This window comes from Aegilops tauschii, chromosome 2 (genome assembly GCF_002575655.3).
Source record: "Aegilops tauschii subsp. strangulata cultivar AL8/78 chromosome 2, Aet v6.0, whole genome shotgun sequence".
Lineage (NCBI taxonomy): Eukaryota > Viridiplantae > Streptophyta > Magnoliopsida > Poales > Poaceae > Aegilops > Aegilops tauschii.
The window spans coordinates 350,142,183-350,159,580 of NC_053036.3; the positions used below are offsets into that span (position 1 = coordinate 350,142,183).

General features: G+C 48.9%; 1 non-coding gene across 5 annotated transcripts; it reads left to right on the plus strand.

Moving 5' to 3' along the window:
• Window positions 1-876: 876 nt before the first annotated feature.
• LOC109747926 (uncharacterized) lies at window positions 877-4,553 on the plus strand. 5 transcript variants are annotated; one of them, XR_012202693.1, is made up of 5 exons: window positions 877-1,500; window positions 1,656-1,730; window positions 3,048-3,120; window positions 3,365-3,485; window positions 4,001-4,553. It is a non-coding gene; the product is annotated as an uncharacterized protein (transcript). The 5 variants fall into 5 exon arrangements; XR_012202695.1 differs by having other exon boundaries at window positions 884-1,730; window positions 4,001-4,122; window positions 4,214-4,553; XR_012202694.1 differs by having other exon boundaries at window positions 884-1,584.
• Window positions 4,554-17,398: the final 12,845 nt, after the last annotated feature.

The window sequence follows — 17,398 nt, forward strand, 5'->3', positions numbered from 1 at the left end:
GGTCTGGCCCGACCCAGCTCAGCAGTCCCACGCGGCTCGGCCTGCCCCCGGCTATATATGGCTGCGTCGCGGGGTGTTGGACCCTAGTTTAGGGTTTCCAGCCACCGCTCGAGAGGTGCGGCGCTTTGGCCTCTTCGCCCGCACTCTCCAGATCTCGCCTCCTCCCCCCCCCTCTCGATCTCCTTCGCGGCGGCGGTGATGGGCGATCGACGGGCGGACAAGAGACCGATGGAGGCGCCGAATCTGGATGCTGAGAGAAGAAGAGAGAAGGAGCTGCGCGACAAGGCAAAGGCTTCTGCTCGGGATCGCCAAGGGTACCGCGACGAGCGTGCATCGTGCGGCTACGTTTCGGAGCAGGTAGGGCGCGAGGGGGATTGGGGCGCTCCTCCCCCTTGGTGGATCCAGCAGCAGGAGAAGAAGAAAAAGAAGAAGGCGGGCCAGCGCCGCCGCCAGCTGGAGCGCAAATCCATGGAGCACCCCGACTGTGGTGGGGCCACGGGAATCCTCTCGCCAAAAAGCCCATGGCGAGCGCGGTGCCGCTGGCGATGGCGCTTCCTTCCTCATCCAAGGGCACGGCGGGTGAACCTATCCCTGTGGAAGATGCGCCGAAGGCGGAGGTGGAATGCTTCAAGTGTGGGCGTTGGGGCCATTTTCAATCCAAATGCACTTTCAAACCGTTGTGCATGCTTTGCAAAGAGGAAGGTCATGCTTCGGCTGCCTGTCCCTCCCGTGGGAAGCGCCATCTCGGAAGAGGCACTACTAGGGAAAAGCTTATAGGCAGACCCTTACTAATAGCGTAGGTTTATACCCCTCGCTACTGCTACTAGTAGCGTTGGGTTGGGTATAAACCTAACGCTACTGCTAAGTGATCTCCTTGCCGCCGCCACCTCCGCCTCTCACCCCTCCTCTGCCTTTGTCTCTGTGTTTCTCCTCCACTCCCCACGATTCCCCCAACCAACCCCATCACCGCCGCCGACGCCGACGACCTCCTCTCCCCCAACCCCACCGCCGGCGCCCCCCACCTCACCAGGAGCCACTGCCATGGACAGAGCCGCTGCCTCTCTCGGCGCCCGAAGCCCTAGCTCAGGCCGCCGCGACCCACCCGCTGCGTCCCACGTTCACGCGCGAGATCCGCCCCATGGCGATGTTCGATCCAGGCAGGCCCGAGGAAGGAGAGCAGTCGGCTCCCTTCCTCCTCTCCGGTGAGCCTGAGCGAGCACCCCCTCCCCCATGACCACAAATCCACCCCCGGTTCCTCCATCCTCCCTCCAGTCTCCGACGCTGTCGCCGCCCAGCCACGGAGTACCACCGCAACACCTGGTATGGCGCACCACGGCCACCCATCGCCGGTGACCTCCCATAGCTCCGACCCTGGCTGCCTCCTAGCGCACTGCAGCTTCACCAGCCTCCCCCTCCCCACCTCCTCCGCACCGCCGCTGGACCAGCGTGCCGCGTTGCCCTCAGATCCGGCTTCCAGGAGCTGCCACGGTCGTTCAGCAGGTAGCATTGCGTGCATCATTGGCCGTGCGTGCAGTCCGCATCCCCTTCGCATGCCTGCACTACGGTTCGCTGGTGTAGTTCAATGTTTGGCTCCGCCTCCCCCTGTTTGCAGCTCCTTTCAATTCTTTTGCAGCTCACTGAATATATTTTTGCAGTTCATTGTGAGAATCCATTGCGCTAGCCGCGCCGCACCTTTTCCTGCTTCTTCTCGTCTGAGGCGAGCACCAGCGGTACGTATCAGCCCTCTTCTCTATGGTGCTGGCTAGGTAAGAACTAGGGATCTGTGGCAGCAGCTTATAGATTAGAATTAGATTTGATAATTGGAGATGGATTCCTGAACCAATTTGCAAATTCGTTGGTGATTTCAGTGCTTATCCTTATTTGGTTTTGGTGCCTGGTCGTACCTTCTCTATGTTAGTTCCTTTGCTTAGCCAAATCAGTTAGGGATATGGCCCATCCATGATGTTGCGAGGTGTTGATTGCCTTCTAGCAAAAATCTGGAGCGTTGGGTATCTCTGGCTGTAAACTGAATCTGGTTCAGTTAAAAACTGCACTGTCAAATTTGGACAGCCAGCTTCTAGGTGAAAAACGAGTTAGTTATTCTCAGAATTTCGAGTTGCCTCTATATGAAATCTGTAAAGCAAGTTCCAAGCTTTCCATAGAGTATTTATTTGCGTCGTTTGGATGTATGGTTTGAGAGCAGCCATCGTTTTAGTTTGCTGTCCTGAAAGTTAGTATCCTGAGCGCATTGTTTTCATATGCCAGTTTACGGCCTTGTAGAGGCTGTTTTAAAAAAAGTTTCAATACGAATTTTGTAGAGGGTTTGTTGTAGATTGCAAGGCCGATTTCAGTTTCAGTTTGCTCCACCGCTGTGAAAGGTGGAGGAGCCTAGATTGCAAGGCCGATTTCAGTTTCAGTTTCGATCGAGCCTAGATTGCAAGGCCGATTTTAATACGAGCACTCTCCATGCAGCTCGTCAATAATTGTAGTCAATTGGTTGGACAGTCTTCTTGTTTTCATCATTTTTTTCTAGTTATATACGTAGTTGGCTGGGATTATAATGCTATCTTTGCTTACTGTTAACTGTCCAAATTGATGTAGAAAGATAAACAGTTGTTGATCGCTTCCACGATTGTGTGATAGAAACGTCAATTAGTAAGTGAAAATACACGTTTGCGCCTACTTGTATTTTATAGCAGTTTCTGGGACTGTGACATGTTCGTCATCCTTCTGTGATTGGTTATATATGGATTATATATGTTAGGCCTGTGGAAAAGGACTGAAGAATCCATAGCAAGAACTGAGAGGTTATATAATTTTGCATCTACATAAGTAACTTGCCCCAATTCTTTGGTACTGCCCTGAGTTTTCAGGGGCGTACATGTTGGGGATTTCTTATTTGCGCGTACATTCCTTAGTCGCCTTACGAGTTTGTTGAGTGGTGCCTTAACAGCTTCTTGCATTTTGTTGCACTTGCATGTCAGCAATTACACTAAAATCTGGTTTCTCTGGTTGTGCTACTGACATGTCTTTATATTTCTTGGCAGATTAACATATTCAAGTCAAGATGGTTAGGTTTGGGAAAAAGTTGACGGCCGGCCAAGTTCCAGAGTGGAGAGGGTATGATTCAGGATTTCTCCCACCTTGTACTGACCTGTATCATTGAGTTCTCCTAATATTCTGTCAACTGCTTCTGATGAAACTTATCTCGATTTCTTACCATGTTTACTGAACAAGAAGATAAAGAAACATTGCAATAATTGAACATTGCAATTGAGTGCCCATCTAATTGGTGTAAAAAATTGCACACTTGGCCTTGGCTACCAATTTTTTTAACATTGCATTGCTGATTCAATGTTTACAGTTACTATATAAACTACAAGCTGATGAAGAAGAAAGTAAAACAATATGGGCAGCAGCTCCAACAGGGAGAGAAAGACCGTCGCCGTGTTCTCAAGGATTTCTCAAAGATGCTTGATGATCAGGTAATGCTAAGAGATGGATCTCTGCCAATTCATTACTTCATTCTCCCTGATCTGAGTTTAACCTGCAGAATTTAGCTTTTGTGTGGTGTGGACAGTGCAGTGACAGGGGTTGCATCCTTGTAGGGTCTAATACATGTTTCTTACTGCAGCTTTAAGCTTCGCTGTCATCTAACTCTTTCTAGTTAATTTTTGTTATCTGTCTTTGAACCTATAAAAATGGGTGATCTGTACACTTGTCATCTCCTACATGTGTTTCCTGAACATGTCTAAAGCTTTTATAAGAAATGCAGTTCTGAGCTCAGGCAATCGTAGGATGACTAGACACATACTACATATGATTTGAGATGTATATGTATGCTAATTGATGTTTCGGGGGGTGCTCATATACTTCCTCGGCAACATGGAAACTTTCACATTTGGTCTAGTTGTCTCTATGGGTTAGCGACTTAGCATACATGTTGTAATCAACTTTCACATTTGCTTCTCTGACAAGTAAGGTCTGTTTTCATTCATAGGTAGAAGATAGCAACAGAGTGGGAAGGTTTGTGCAGAGATCTTGCCTCGAGGTTATCACAGATGCGCACAATATGACACTGAATTGACCAAAAATAGGGAGCTACAAGATGAACTTTTAAAGGCCGGTTCCATTTTCTGTATATGCCTTGTACACTCTTATATTCTTCCATGATTGAAGTCTGCAATGCTTATGGGACAATCTTTGTTTGTAGGTTAAGACCTCACTGTCTGCTTCAACGAAGAGATTTGAAGAGCTGCAAAAGGTAATTTTGGGGCAAATTTCCATTGCTACAGGATAATGAGATGTTGAAGCGGCAGACTGAATCCATGACACCGAAGTGCAAAGCGGCAGATTATCTCTATTTTTCCTTTTCATTTTTCTTATTATTGGAGTGAGAACGGATAGAATGAGGAACTGTGTGATAGTAGATACAACAACTGTAGTAGAAAGAAACTTATGTTTGCAATTGTTAATGACATACATTCTTGCATGTTCTTTGAAGTGGTCAATCGTGAGTACCAATGCATAATGATGGGGTTTTGGCTCATTTATTGGCTTCGGTGTCCAGTTAACCATGAAATAGGAGTCCATGTCAATTATGTATGCTCTTACTGGATGTGTTCTAATGCTGGTTTATTATAAATCTTGTATTTGTAATGATGTGTATTGGTTTATTTTTTTAATTCCTAATAAGTTAGTAATAGCGTGGGGAGGAAACAGAGCGCTACTAGTATATAGGATACTAGTAGCGTTGGTTGTTTACCCATGCTACTACTATTTCATTAGTAGTAGCGCGTGTACGTAATAGCAGTAGTGCGGGTGGCACACGCTACTACTAACTATTAGCTGTAGCGCGATACTAGTAGCGCGGGTACCCACGCTGTTAGTAGTCATTTTACCCGCGCTGCTAGTAGCCTTTTTCCTAGTAGTGAGGGTTTCTTCTGCCTCCGGTTCGACGACGATGAAGAGGCGGAGGTGCCGGTGGATGCGCGGATCGAGAACGCTGCCATCCTCTTGGCGGAGCCCGGCAAGCTGTCCCTCCGCATCCTGCAGCAAGAGCTCAAGCTCATCGTGGCTGGGGACTGGGACTGGTAAGTTTCTCAGGTGGGTGACAATGATTTTCTGGTGGTGTTTCCTTCGGCCGATCTCTTGCACATGGCCAAGTTGAGCGGCAAGCTCTTCCTTCCCCGCAACGACATCACGGCTAGGGTGCGTGATATGCTGCATGAAGAGATCCAGCCCATGGTGATGCCCGAGGCTTGGGTGCGGCTGCACGGGATCCCGAAGAAACACCGCGGGAGGATAGGATCAAAGAAGGTTTCAAGATGTCGGGGCGACCTATTGGTGGATGAACTGTCTCCCACAAGGTTGGGGCCTGTGAGGATGAAATTGGCTTGCAAAGACCCAAACAAGCTTAACGGGGTGGTGGAAGTTTGGTTTAACCATGAGGGCTATCAAGTCAAAGTGGAGGTCGAGCGTTTGCCCAAACGTGTGGCGATGGCGGCGCTCCGAGGCAGGGGCCCTCTGACCCTCGCCCCCCATATGAGGGTGACAAATCTGAGCACCTGGGGCAACAGGGCGGCAACAGCAAGCAAGTGACTAGCGGCCTAGGCGCGGGTAAATCTGCGCCAGGTGGGAACCAAGAAGAGGCTCCAAAGGGCGACGTGCAAATGGGTGAACAGGAGGAGGAGCAAGAAGATAGTATCCAGGACACTTCGATTGACACTGAGACATGGGACAAGTTGGGTGCTTTGAGCGGCGGGACGTAGACCGTGGCGACGCAAGACACCGCGGTCAGTGTTCCCCCGCTGGCCCGCACTCTGGCTGGTGCTTTTGATGAGTATGGATCAAACCTGGAGCTGCCTGTGCCTTCTCTCCTCTCTGATCCAATGATGCTGGAGACCCCTCGGGCCCATGTGATCCCATCTTCTCCGATAGCGCTGGGGGCTGACTCTGGATATGTTTTGAATGAAGGGGCCGGTCCGACCCCTGCGTCCGGCCGTCGTGGCTCGAGCGGGTCGGGCAGACAGCCTAAAAAGATAGCGGGGAGGAAACCAGCGGCCAAGGAGACGACGTCGAAGAAGGTGGTGTCATCGGCAGGGTTGTGTGGTGAGTTGGGTGCGGAGCTGGTGGCGGTGGGTACGGCGACCAAGGCTAAGAGATCCAGGGCGACTCTGGTGGAACCGCGGGCGCCCAGTGCGCGGGCCAAGGCCAAGCTGGGTGACATGTCGTCCATGGAGAGCGCCAAGCTACGCCTCGCTGAAAAGAACCCGGACACCTCAGGTAATCCCCTCCCCTCCTTTCGCATTCTGAATGCTTTCTCCGACAATCATTTGGCTTCGATCTTGAATGATAGTGGTGTAGTGGTTTCGGCCAGTAGCGTAGATGTTATTTCTTTGGTTCGTGCGCGGGAAGAGTCCTAGGCCGCGTTGGCTGAGGTGGCTGCCAGGTGTGCAGCCAATGCCAAAGAGGGTCTGGCAATAGCAGGGGATGTTGTTGGCCCTGTGCCCGAAGAGGAAGCAGAGGAGAGGGATGCCTCTGCTCTTACTTCTTCTAGCCGTGCCCCGGCTCAGAAACGCGTGGTGAGGGCGGTGAGCTCGCGAGGAGTTCGCCTCAGGAACCGCATTATCTAATGCGGTACCTGTTCTGGAACATTCGCGTCTGCGGACACTCGAGGCGTCGTACACAGCTTCGCGAATATATGGATAAGGAGTGCATCGAAGTTGTAGCATTACAAGAGACGATCAAATCAGACTTCTCCTTCAGAGACCTTTGTTCGATCGATCCTTTACAACGTTTCGAGTGGCAATTGGTGCTGTCTTCTGGGCTTTCCGGGGGTTTATTGCTGGGCTGTAATCGGGATATCTGTGATGTAATTTCGTGGGATCGGGGTGTGTTTTTCATTGCGGCTACGATCAAACACCGTGTTTCCGGTCTGTCTTGGGTAGTGATGTGTGTGTATGGTCCGACTGATCACTCCCAATCAGCGGATTTCTTGGCCGAGCTGCTTAGTTTCGTAGGGACCAAACGAGCGCTCCTCCTCCCACTTGTTTTGGGTGCGGACAAGAATAACGACAATGTGGACTGGGCTAGGGTGAACATGTTCAATAACGCAATTGCGGCTAGGGCCTTGCGTGAGGCAACGCGTACGGGTGCGAGATACACCTGGTCTAACAAACAGCTGCGTCCGGTGCGGAGCGTCCTTGACAGGGTGTTCTTCACCCCGGAGTGGGAGGCGATCTTCCCTCTCTGTTCTCTGGTGGCGGAGACGCGTATAGGCTCGGACCACCTCCCCCTCATCTTCTCCTCTGCAGAGGATTCTGTACGGAGAAATCGTTGTTTCTACTTTGAAACAACGTGGTTTGGAGTTGAGGGCTTTGAGCTTATGGTACAGGAGCACTGGGTGAATATCACGTTGCAGCTCGGGCCCCAACGGGGTCCGGCCAAATTCTGGACAGCGGGTGCTGCGGCCCTGCGCTCTTTCCTCAGGGGATGGGGTGCAAATCATGGTAGTGAAGCCAAGAAGGAGAGGGCTAGATTAGTAGAGGAGATAGCAGCTTTGGATGCACAAGCTGACACGAGGCCGATGGCAGAAAGTGAATGGGCACTCAGCTATTCCCTCAAAAATCAAGTCCTTGCCATCTTGCGAGCCGAAGAAGAGTATTGGCGTCGTAAGGGCGGCATCAAGTGGGTGACCAAAGGAGACGCAAACACGGGTTACTTCCATGCTTTGCCAATGGCAGGAAAAGGAAAAGTCTAATCCTTCGCCTTAATTCTGAGGACGGGCTTCTTCTGACTCAGGCGGATATTGTTAGACACATCTACGATTTCTTCATTGGCTTATTGGGGACGGCCGAGGAGAAGGTTGTGGGCCTTCAGGAAGGATTTTGGGAGCAGGCCGACAACGTATCCCAAGTAGAAAATGATGGGCTTGCCCTAGCCTTCCTTCCCGAAGAGATCGATCGGGCTATGGCCGACATGAAAACTGACACGACACCAAGGCCCGACGGCTGGCCGGTGGCCTTCTTTAAAAGATTTTGACCATGCTTTAAACACGTCTTTTATGCCTTAGTTAATGGGTTTGCTCTTGGATCAGTTGACTTGGTGCGTATCAATTATGGTGCTATTAGTCTTATTCCTAAAGTGAAAGGAGCGGATAATATTTGATTATTAGGCCTATCACATTGATCAGTGTTCCTTTCAAGTTGTGCGCAAAATCCTACGCTTAGCGTCTAGCGCCAGTGGCACAACGTGTTATCCTGAAAAGCCAAACTGCTTTTCTGAAAGGCCGCAACATTCTCGAAGGCCCCATTGTGTTAGGAGAAATTGTGCATGAGCTTAAACGTACTAAGGGGAAAGGGATCCTGCTTAAACTAGACTTTGAAAAAGCCTACGACCGAGTAAATTGGGAGTTTATTCGAGAAGTATTCCTCAAAACGGGTTTTGAGGCGGGTTTTGTGCACCGGATCATGCACCTCATTTCTAGTGGGCAAACAACGGTCACAATTAACGGGGAAATGGGGAAATTTTTCCGTAACAAAAGGGGACTCCGACAAGGGGACCCCGGCTCGCCACTGATCTTCAACTTCGTCGCGGATGTTTTCTCGGCAATGATTGACAAAGCCAGGGCGGCTGGTCACCATCAAAGGTGTCGTCCCACCTTATCCTGGTGGGGTCACGCACTTGAAATATGCCAACGACACAATGCTCCTTTTCAAGCCGGACCTGCATAGTATAGCGACGATCAAGTTGCTGCTTATAACCTTCGAACTCCTTTCCGGTTTGAAAATTAATTTCCTCAAGAGCGAGGTTATTTCCATTGGGATGAGCCACCAGGATAGTTGGAATGCAGCCAATCTACTTAATTGTAAGCTTGGGGGCTTCCCAATTAAGTATCTCGGTTTACCGATTTCCCACCGGAAATTGTCAATAACGGAATGGGAGCCGTTATACGGCAAGGTGGCTAATCGGGTGAGCCCGTGGAGAGGGAGGTTCATGTCCTCGGCGGCAAGATTAATCCTAACAAACACTAGTCTTTCTTCCTTGCCGCTCTTCACCATGGGTATGTTTCTCTTAGCGGATGGGGTTCACGCAAAGATTGATACGCCTCGTTCCAAGTTCTTTTGGGAAGGAACTGGAACCAAAAAGAAATACCACTTAGTTAGGTGGGAGGCAGTTTGTAGACCTAAAAAGTTTGGCGGTTTGGGGATCATCAACTCTAAGTTGATGAACATGGCCCTTCTAACAAAGTGGTGGTGGCGCCTTGCCCAAAAAGAGTCGGGGCTCTGGGCGGACATCCTTAGGGCTAAATACTTCCCGGATGAAAATGTATTCAAAGCCAAACACAAAGGTTCGATGTTCTGGAATGGGATCCAGGCGGTCCGACCAGCCTTTGCGGTGGGGGCCCAGTTTGAAGTACATAACGGAATGTCCACGCCGTTCTGGCTTGATAGCTGGATCGACCCACGTCCGTTGTGGAAGGTCTTCCCCACCCTATATCATCTAGTGACGGATACGAATGTTCTGGTTGGGGAGGCCCTTAGATCGTCGCCACCAGCCATATATTTTAAATGCCCCTGACAGCTATTGAACAGGGGAGGTGGAATGAGTTGTTGGCGATAATTGGGCCAGAGCCGCTGAGCTTGGGAGCTGATGCGATCTCGTGGGGCTTGACAGCCTCAGGTAAATTCTCGGTGAAGTCCTTATACGCCAAGATGGCGGAAGGTAACACCTTGGATACTGCCAGAGGATTGTGGAAGGTAGGGATTCCACTCAAGATAAAAATCTTCCTATGGCAAATGTTCAAAAACCGCCTCCCAACGGCGGACAATGTAGCCAAAAGGAACAGCCCTTCCGATGGAACGTGTATCGTGTGTGGGAACCACGAGGATGCGAACCATGTCTTTTTCCAGTGTGCGCTAGCTGGATTCGCGTAAGCGTTCCGTCAAAATTGGAGCCCGGCGTCGGGATCCGATTTGCTTTAGATAGTTCAAACCCAGAAAGGAACTAGTGGTCGTTTGTTTGGAGATGCGTAGGGGCGCTATTATGGGCTTTGTGGACTATTAGGAACAAAATGACGATAGAAAAGAAGTTCCCTGCACACCCCGCTGATGTTATCTTTAAATGACATCTCTTCCTACAGATGTGTACACCGTTGGGGAAGCACCGAGATGCTGAGCAGATGTCGGAGGCCATGTAGAAGATTAGAAGCACTTTGTCCACCGCGCGACAGCCTCCATAGATGGTCTCTCTTTTTGGTTTTGAGCTAGTCGAAGGAAAGGGGTGTGATCTATGTTGTTTCTAGCATGTTGTAACCTTGGACCCTTGATGCCTCTTCATACTTTCATGTTTGTTTACTTTTGGTCTGTAAAACCGAAGAACTATTGTGATGGTGGCCTGGTGGCTTTATTAATTTAAAGCCGGACGCTTCTAGCGTCTTCGTTCCAAAAAGAAAAAAAGTCTCTCAATTATCAGGTTAGTACAGATTCCCCCCCATGTCTTCTGATCTACCATGTTAATAGCATGTAGATGAGTTGTTAATATAATGTCATGTCTCCGGAGTTTTTTCATACATGTGAATACATCCACTTCTATGTAACCACCCGATAAATTTGCAGCATTCCTTAAACAAACGCAACAACATGTATATATTTGAAATATATAGAAAGTGAAGGTAATAAAAATATCGCGACGAATTTGGGAACTGAAATTTCCCGCTAGACATGTGACGTCCAGGTTATGTAGAAGGAGGCGAGGAAGATGCTCATAAGGGGTCCTTTCTCTCCCTCCCTCCCTCCTACATATCTCTTCCACGGTGGGCACCAGCTACGCCCTCCTCTCTAATTGAGATTGAGTGGATCATGTTGGAAATATGCCCTAGAGGCAATAATAAAATGGTTATTATTGTATTTCCTTGTTCATGATAATTGTCTGTTGTTCATGCTATAATTGTATTAACTGGAAACCGTAATACATGTGTGAATACATAGACCACAACATGTCCGTAGTAAGCCTCTAGTTGACTAGCTTGTTGATCAATAGATGGTTATGGTTTCCTGACCATGGACATTGGATGTCATTGATAACGGGATCACATCATTAGGAGAATGATGTGATGGACAAGACCCAATCCTAAGCATAGCACAAGATCGTGTAGTTCGTTTGCTAGAGCTTTTCTAATGTCAAGTATCATTTCCTTAGACCATGAGATTGTGCAACTCCTGGATACCGTAGGAATGCTTTGGGTGTACCAAACGTCACAACGTAACTGGGTGGCTATAAAGGTGCACTACAGGTATCTCCGAAAGTGTCTGTTGGGTTGGCACGAATCGAGACTGGGATTTGTCACTCCGTATGACGGAGAGGTATCTCTGGGCCCACTCGGTAATGCATCATCATAATGAGCTCAATGTGACCAAGTGTTTGGTCACGGGATCATGCATTACGGTATGAGTAAAGTGACTTGCCGGTAACGAGATTGAACAAGGTATTGGGATACCGACGATCGAATCTCGGGCAAGTAACGTACCGATTGACAAAGGGAATTGTATACGGGATTGATTGAATCCTCGACATCATGGTTCATCCGATGAGATCATCGTGGAACATGTGGGAGCCAACATGGGTATCCAGATCCCGCTGTTGGTTATTGACCGGAGAGTCGTCTCGGTCATGTCTGCATGTCTCCCGAACCCGTAGGGTCTACACACTTAAGGTTCGGTGACGCTAGAGTTGTAGAGATATTAGTATGCGGTTAACCGGGAGTTGTTCGGAGTCCCGGATGAGATCCCGGACGTCACGAGGAGTTCCGGAATGGTCCGGAGGTAAAGATTTATATATGGGAAGTCCTATTTTGGCCACCGGAAAATGTTCGGGATTTTTCGGTATTGTACTTGGAAGGTTCTAGAAGGTTCCGAAGTGGGGCCCACCTGCATGGGGAGACCCACATGAACGTGGGTAGTGGGGGCAAGGCCCCACACCCCTGGTCAAGGCGCACCAAGATCCCACCTTAGAAGGAATAAGATCATATCCCGAAGGGATAAGACCAAGATCCCTAAAAAAGGGGATAACAATCAATGGGGAAGGGAAATGATGGGATTTCTTTCCCCCACCTTTGCCAACGCCCCAATGGACTTGGAAGGCAAGAAACCAGCCCCCTCCACCCCTATATATAGTGGGGAGGCGCATGGGAGTAGCACCCCAAGCCCTGGCGCCTCCCTCCCTTTCGTGACACCTCTTCCTCCCCGCTTGCGCTTGGCGAAGCCCTGCTGGGATCCCGCTACTTCCACCACCACGCCGTCATGCTGCTGGATCTCCATCAACTTCTCCTCCCCCCCTTGCTGGATCAAGAAGGAGGAGACGTCCCCGCTCCGTACATGTGTTGAACGTGGAGGTGCCGTCCGTTCGGCGCTAGGATCATCGGTGATTTGGATCACGACGAGTACGACTCCATCAACCCCGTTCTCTTGAACGCTTCTGCGCGCGATCTACAAGGGTATGTAGATGCACTCCCCTCTCTCTCGTTGCTAGATGACTCCATAGATTGATCTTGGTGATACGTAGAAAATTTTAAATTTCTGCTACGTTCCCCAAAAGTGGCATCATGAGCCAGGTTTATGCGTAGATTCTATGCACGAGTAGAACACAAAGTAGTTGTGGGCGACGATTTGTTCAATTTGCTTACCATTACTAGTCTTATCTTGATTCGGCGGCATTGTGGGATGAAGCGGCCCGGACCGACCTTACACATACTCTTACGTGAGACAGGTTCCACCGACTGACATGCACTTGATGCATAAGGTGGCTAGCGGGTGTCTGTCTCTCCCACTTTAGTCGGATCGGATTCGATGAAAAGGGTCCTTATGAAGGGTAAATAGCAATTGGCATATCACCGTTGTGGCTTTTGCGTAGGTAAGAAACGTTCTTGCTAGAAACCCATAGCAGCCACGTAAAACATGCAACAACAATTAGAGGACGTCTAACTTGTTTTTGCAGGGTATGCTATGTGATGTGATATGGCCAAAAGGATGTGATGAATGATATATGTGATGTATGAGATTGATCATGTTCTTGTAATAGGAATCACGACTTGCATGTCGATGAGTATGACAACCGGCAGGAGCCATAGGAGTTGTCTTAATTTATTGTATGACCTGCGTGTCAATGAAAAACGCCATGTAATTACTTTACTTTATTGCTAACCGTTAGCCATAGTAGTAGAAGTAATAGTTGGCGAGACAACTTCATGAAGACACGATGATGGAGATCAAGGTGTCATGCCGGTGACGAAGGTGATCATGCCGCGCCTCGAAGATGAAGATCAAAAGGCGCAAGATGATATTGGCCATATCATGTCACTTTATGATTTACATGTGATGTTTGTCATGTTTACATCTTATTTGCTTAGAACGACGGTAGCATAAATAAGATGATCCCTCACTAAAATTTCAAGAGATGTGTTCCCCCTAACTGTGCACCGCTGCGAAGGTTCGTTGTTTCGAAGCACCACGTGATGATCGGGTGTGATAGATTCTAATGTTCGCATACAACGGGTGTTGACGAGCCTAGCATGTACAGACATGGCCTCGGAACACAAGCAAAACACTTAGGTTGACTTGACGAGCCTAGCATGTACAGACATGGCCTCGGAACACAAGAGACCGAAAGGTCGAACATGAGTCGTATAGTAGATACGATCAACATGGAGATGTTCACCGATGATGACTAGTCCGTCTCACGTGATGATCGGACATGGCCTAGTCGATTCGGATCATGTATCACTTAGATGACTAGAGGGATGTCTATCTAAGTGGGAGTTCATTAAATAATCAGATGAACTTAATTATCATGAACATAGTCAAAAGGTCTTTGCAAATAATGTCGTAGCTTATGCTTTAGTTCTACAAAGATATGTTCCTAGAGAAAATTTAGTTGAAAGTTGATAGTAGCAATTATGCGGACTGGGTCCGTAAACTGAGGATTGTCCTCATTGCTGCACAGAAGGCTTATGTCCTTAATGCACCGCTCGGTGTGCTGAACCTCGAGCGTCGTCTGTAGATGTTACGAAACATCTGACATACACGTTTTGATGACTACGTGATAGTTCAGTGTGTGATGCTAACGGTTTAAAATTGTGGCACCAAAGGCGGTTTTGAAACGTCGCAGAACATATGAGATGTTCCAAAGACTGAAATTGGGATTTCAGACTAATGCCCACGTCAAGAGGTATGAGACCTCTGACAAGTTTCTTAAGCCTGCAAACTAAGGGAGAAAAGCTCAATCGTTGAGCATGTGCTCAGATTGTCTGAGTACTACAATCACTTGAATCGAGTGGGAGTTAATCTTCCAGATGAGATAGTGATGGTTCTCCATAGTCACTGCCACCAAGCTATTAGAGCTTCGTGATGAACTATTGTTAGAAATATGCCCTAGAGGCAATAATAAATTGGTTATTATTATATTTCCTTGTTCATGATAATCGTTTATTATCCATGCTAGAATTGTATTGATAGGAAACTCAGATACATGTGTGGATACATAGACAACACCATGTCCCTAGTAAGCCTCTAGTTGACTAGCTCGTTGATCAATAGATGGTTACGGTTTCCTGACCATGGACATTGGATGTCGTTGATAACGGGATCACATCATTAGGAGAATGATGTGATGGACAAGACCCAATCCTAAGCCTAGCACAAGATCGTGTAGTTCGTTTGCTCAGAGCTTTTCTAATGTCAAGTATCATTTCCTTAGACCATGAGATTGTGCAACTCCCGGATACCGTAGGAATGCTTTGGGTGTACCAAACATCACAACGTAACTGGGTGGCTATAAAGGTGCACTACGGGTATCTCCGAAAGTGTCTGTTGGGTTGGCACGAATCGAGACTGGGATTTGTCACTCCGTGTAAACGGAGAGGTATCTCTGGGCCCACTCGGTAGGACATCATCATAATGTGCACAATGTGACCAAGGAGTTGATCACGGGATGATGTGAGTTACGGAACGAGTAAAGAGACTTGCCAGTAACGAGATTGAACAAGGTATAGGGATACCGACGATCGAATCTCGGGCAAGTAACATACCGTTAGACAAAGGGAATTGCATACGGGATTGATTGAATCCCCGACATCGTGGTTCATCCGATGAGATCATCGTGGAACATGTGGGAGCCAACATGGGTATCCAGATCCCGCTGTTGGTTATTGGCCGGAGAACGTCTCGGTCATGTCTGCATTGTTCCCGAATCCGTAGGGTCTACACGCTTAAGGTTCGATGACGCTAGGGTTATAGGGAAAGTATGTACGTGGTTACCGAATGTTGTTCGGAGTCCCGGATGAGATCCCGGACGTCACGAGGAGTTCCGGAATGGTCCGGAGGTAAAGATTTATATATGGGAAGTCCTGTTTTGGTCACCGGAAAAGTTTCGGGTGAAATCGGTAATGTACCGGGACCATCGGGAGGGTCCCGGGGGTCCACCAAGTGGGGCCACCAGCCCCAGAAGGCTGCGTGGGCCAAGTGTGGGAGGGGACCAGCCCCAGGTGGGCTGGTGCGCCCCCCACCAAGGCCCAAGGCGCATGGGAGAGTGGGAGGGGGCAAACCCTAGGTCCAGATGGGCCTTAGGGCCCATCTAGTGGGGCGCCCCCCCTCTCCTCCCCTTGGCCGCCCCCCTTGATGGGATCTAGGGCTGGCCGCCTCCTCTTGGGGGTGGAAACCCTAATGGGGGCGCAGCCCCCTCCCCCCTATATATAGTTGAGGTTTGGGCTGCCCAAGACACAGGAGAACGTCTCTTTTTCGGTGCAGCCCTACCCCTCTCCCTCCTCCTCCTCTCCCGCGGTGCTTGGCGAAGCCCTGCGGGATTACCACGCTCCTCCACCACCACCACGCCGTCGTGCTGCTGCTGGATGGAGTCTTCCCCAACCTCTCCCTCTCTCCTTGCTGGATCAGGGCATGGGAGACGTCACCGGGCTGCACGTGTGTTGAACGCGGAGGCACCGTTCTTCGGTGCTTAGATCGGAATCAACCGCGATCTGAATCGCTACGAGTACGACTCCCTCATCCACGTTCTTGCAACGCTTCCGCATCGCGATCTACAAGGGTATGTAGATTCACTCCCCTTCCCCTCGTTGCTAGATTACTCCATAGATTGATCTTGGTGATGCGTAGAAAATTTTGAATTTCTGCTACGTTCCCCTACAGTGGCATCATGAGGTAGGTCTATGCGTAGTTTCTATGCACGAGTAGAACACAAAGTAGTTATGGGCGTAGATGTTGCCAATTCTTCTTGCCGTTACTAGTCTTATCTTGTTTCGGCGGCATTGTGGGATGAAGCGGCCCGGACCGACCTTACACGTACGCTTACGTGAGGCAGGTTCCACCGACTGACATGCACTAGTTGCATAAGGTGGCTAGCGGATGTCTGTCTCTCCCACTTTAGTCGGAACGGATTCGATGAAAAGGGTCCTTATGAAGGGTAAATAGAAATTGGCATATCACGTTGTGGTTTTACGTAGGTAAGAAACGTTCTTGCTAGAAACCTATACAAGCCACGTAAAAACTTGCAACAACAATTAGAGGACGTCTAACTTGTTTTTGCAGCATGTGCTATGTGATGTGATATGGCCAGAAGATGTGATGAATGATATATGTGATGTATGAGATTGATCATATTCTTGTAATAGGAATCACGACTTGCATGTCGATGAGTATGACAACCGGCAGGAGCCATAGGAGTTGTCTTTATTTTTTGTATGACCTGCGTGTCATTGAATAACGCCATGTAAATTACTTTACTTTATTGCTAAGCTCGTTAGCCATAGAAGTAGAAGTAATTGTTGGCGTGACAACTTCATGAAGACACAATGATGGAGATCATGGTGTCATGCCGGTGACAAAGATGATCATGGTGCCCCGAAGATGGAGATCAAAGGAGCAAAATGATATTGGCCATATCATGTCACTATTTGATTGCATGTGATGTTTACCATGTTATGCATCTTATTTGCTTAGAACGACGGTAGCATAAATAAGATGATCCCTCACTAAAAATTTCAAGAGACGTGTTCCCCCTAACTGTGCACCGTTGCGAAGGTTCGTTGTCTCGAAGCACCGCGTGATGATCGGGTGTGATAGATTCTAACGTTCGAATACAACGGGTGTTGACGAGCCTAGCATGTACAGACATGGCCTCGGAACACACGCAAAACACTTAGGTTGACTTGACGAGCCTAGCATGTACAGACATGGCCTCGGAACACAAGAGACCGAAAGGTCGAACATGAGTCGTATAGGAGATACGATCAACATGGAGATGTTCACCGATGATGACTAGTCCGTCTCACGTGATGATCGGACACGTCCTAGTTTGACTCGGATCATGTATCACTTAGAAGACTAGA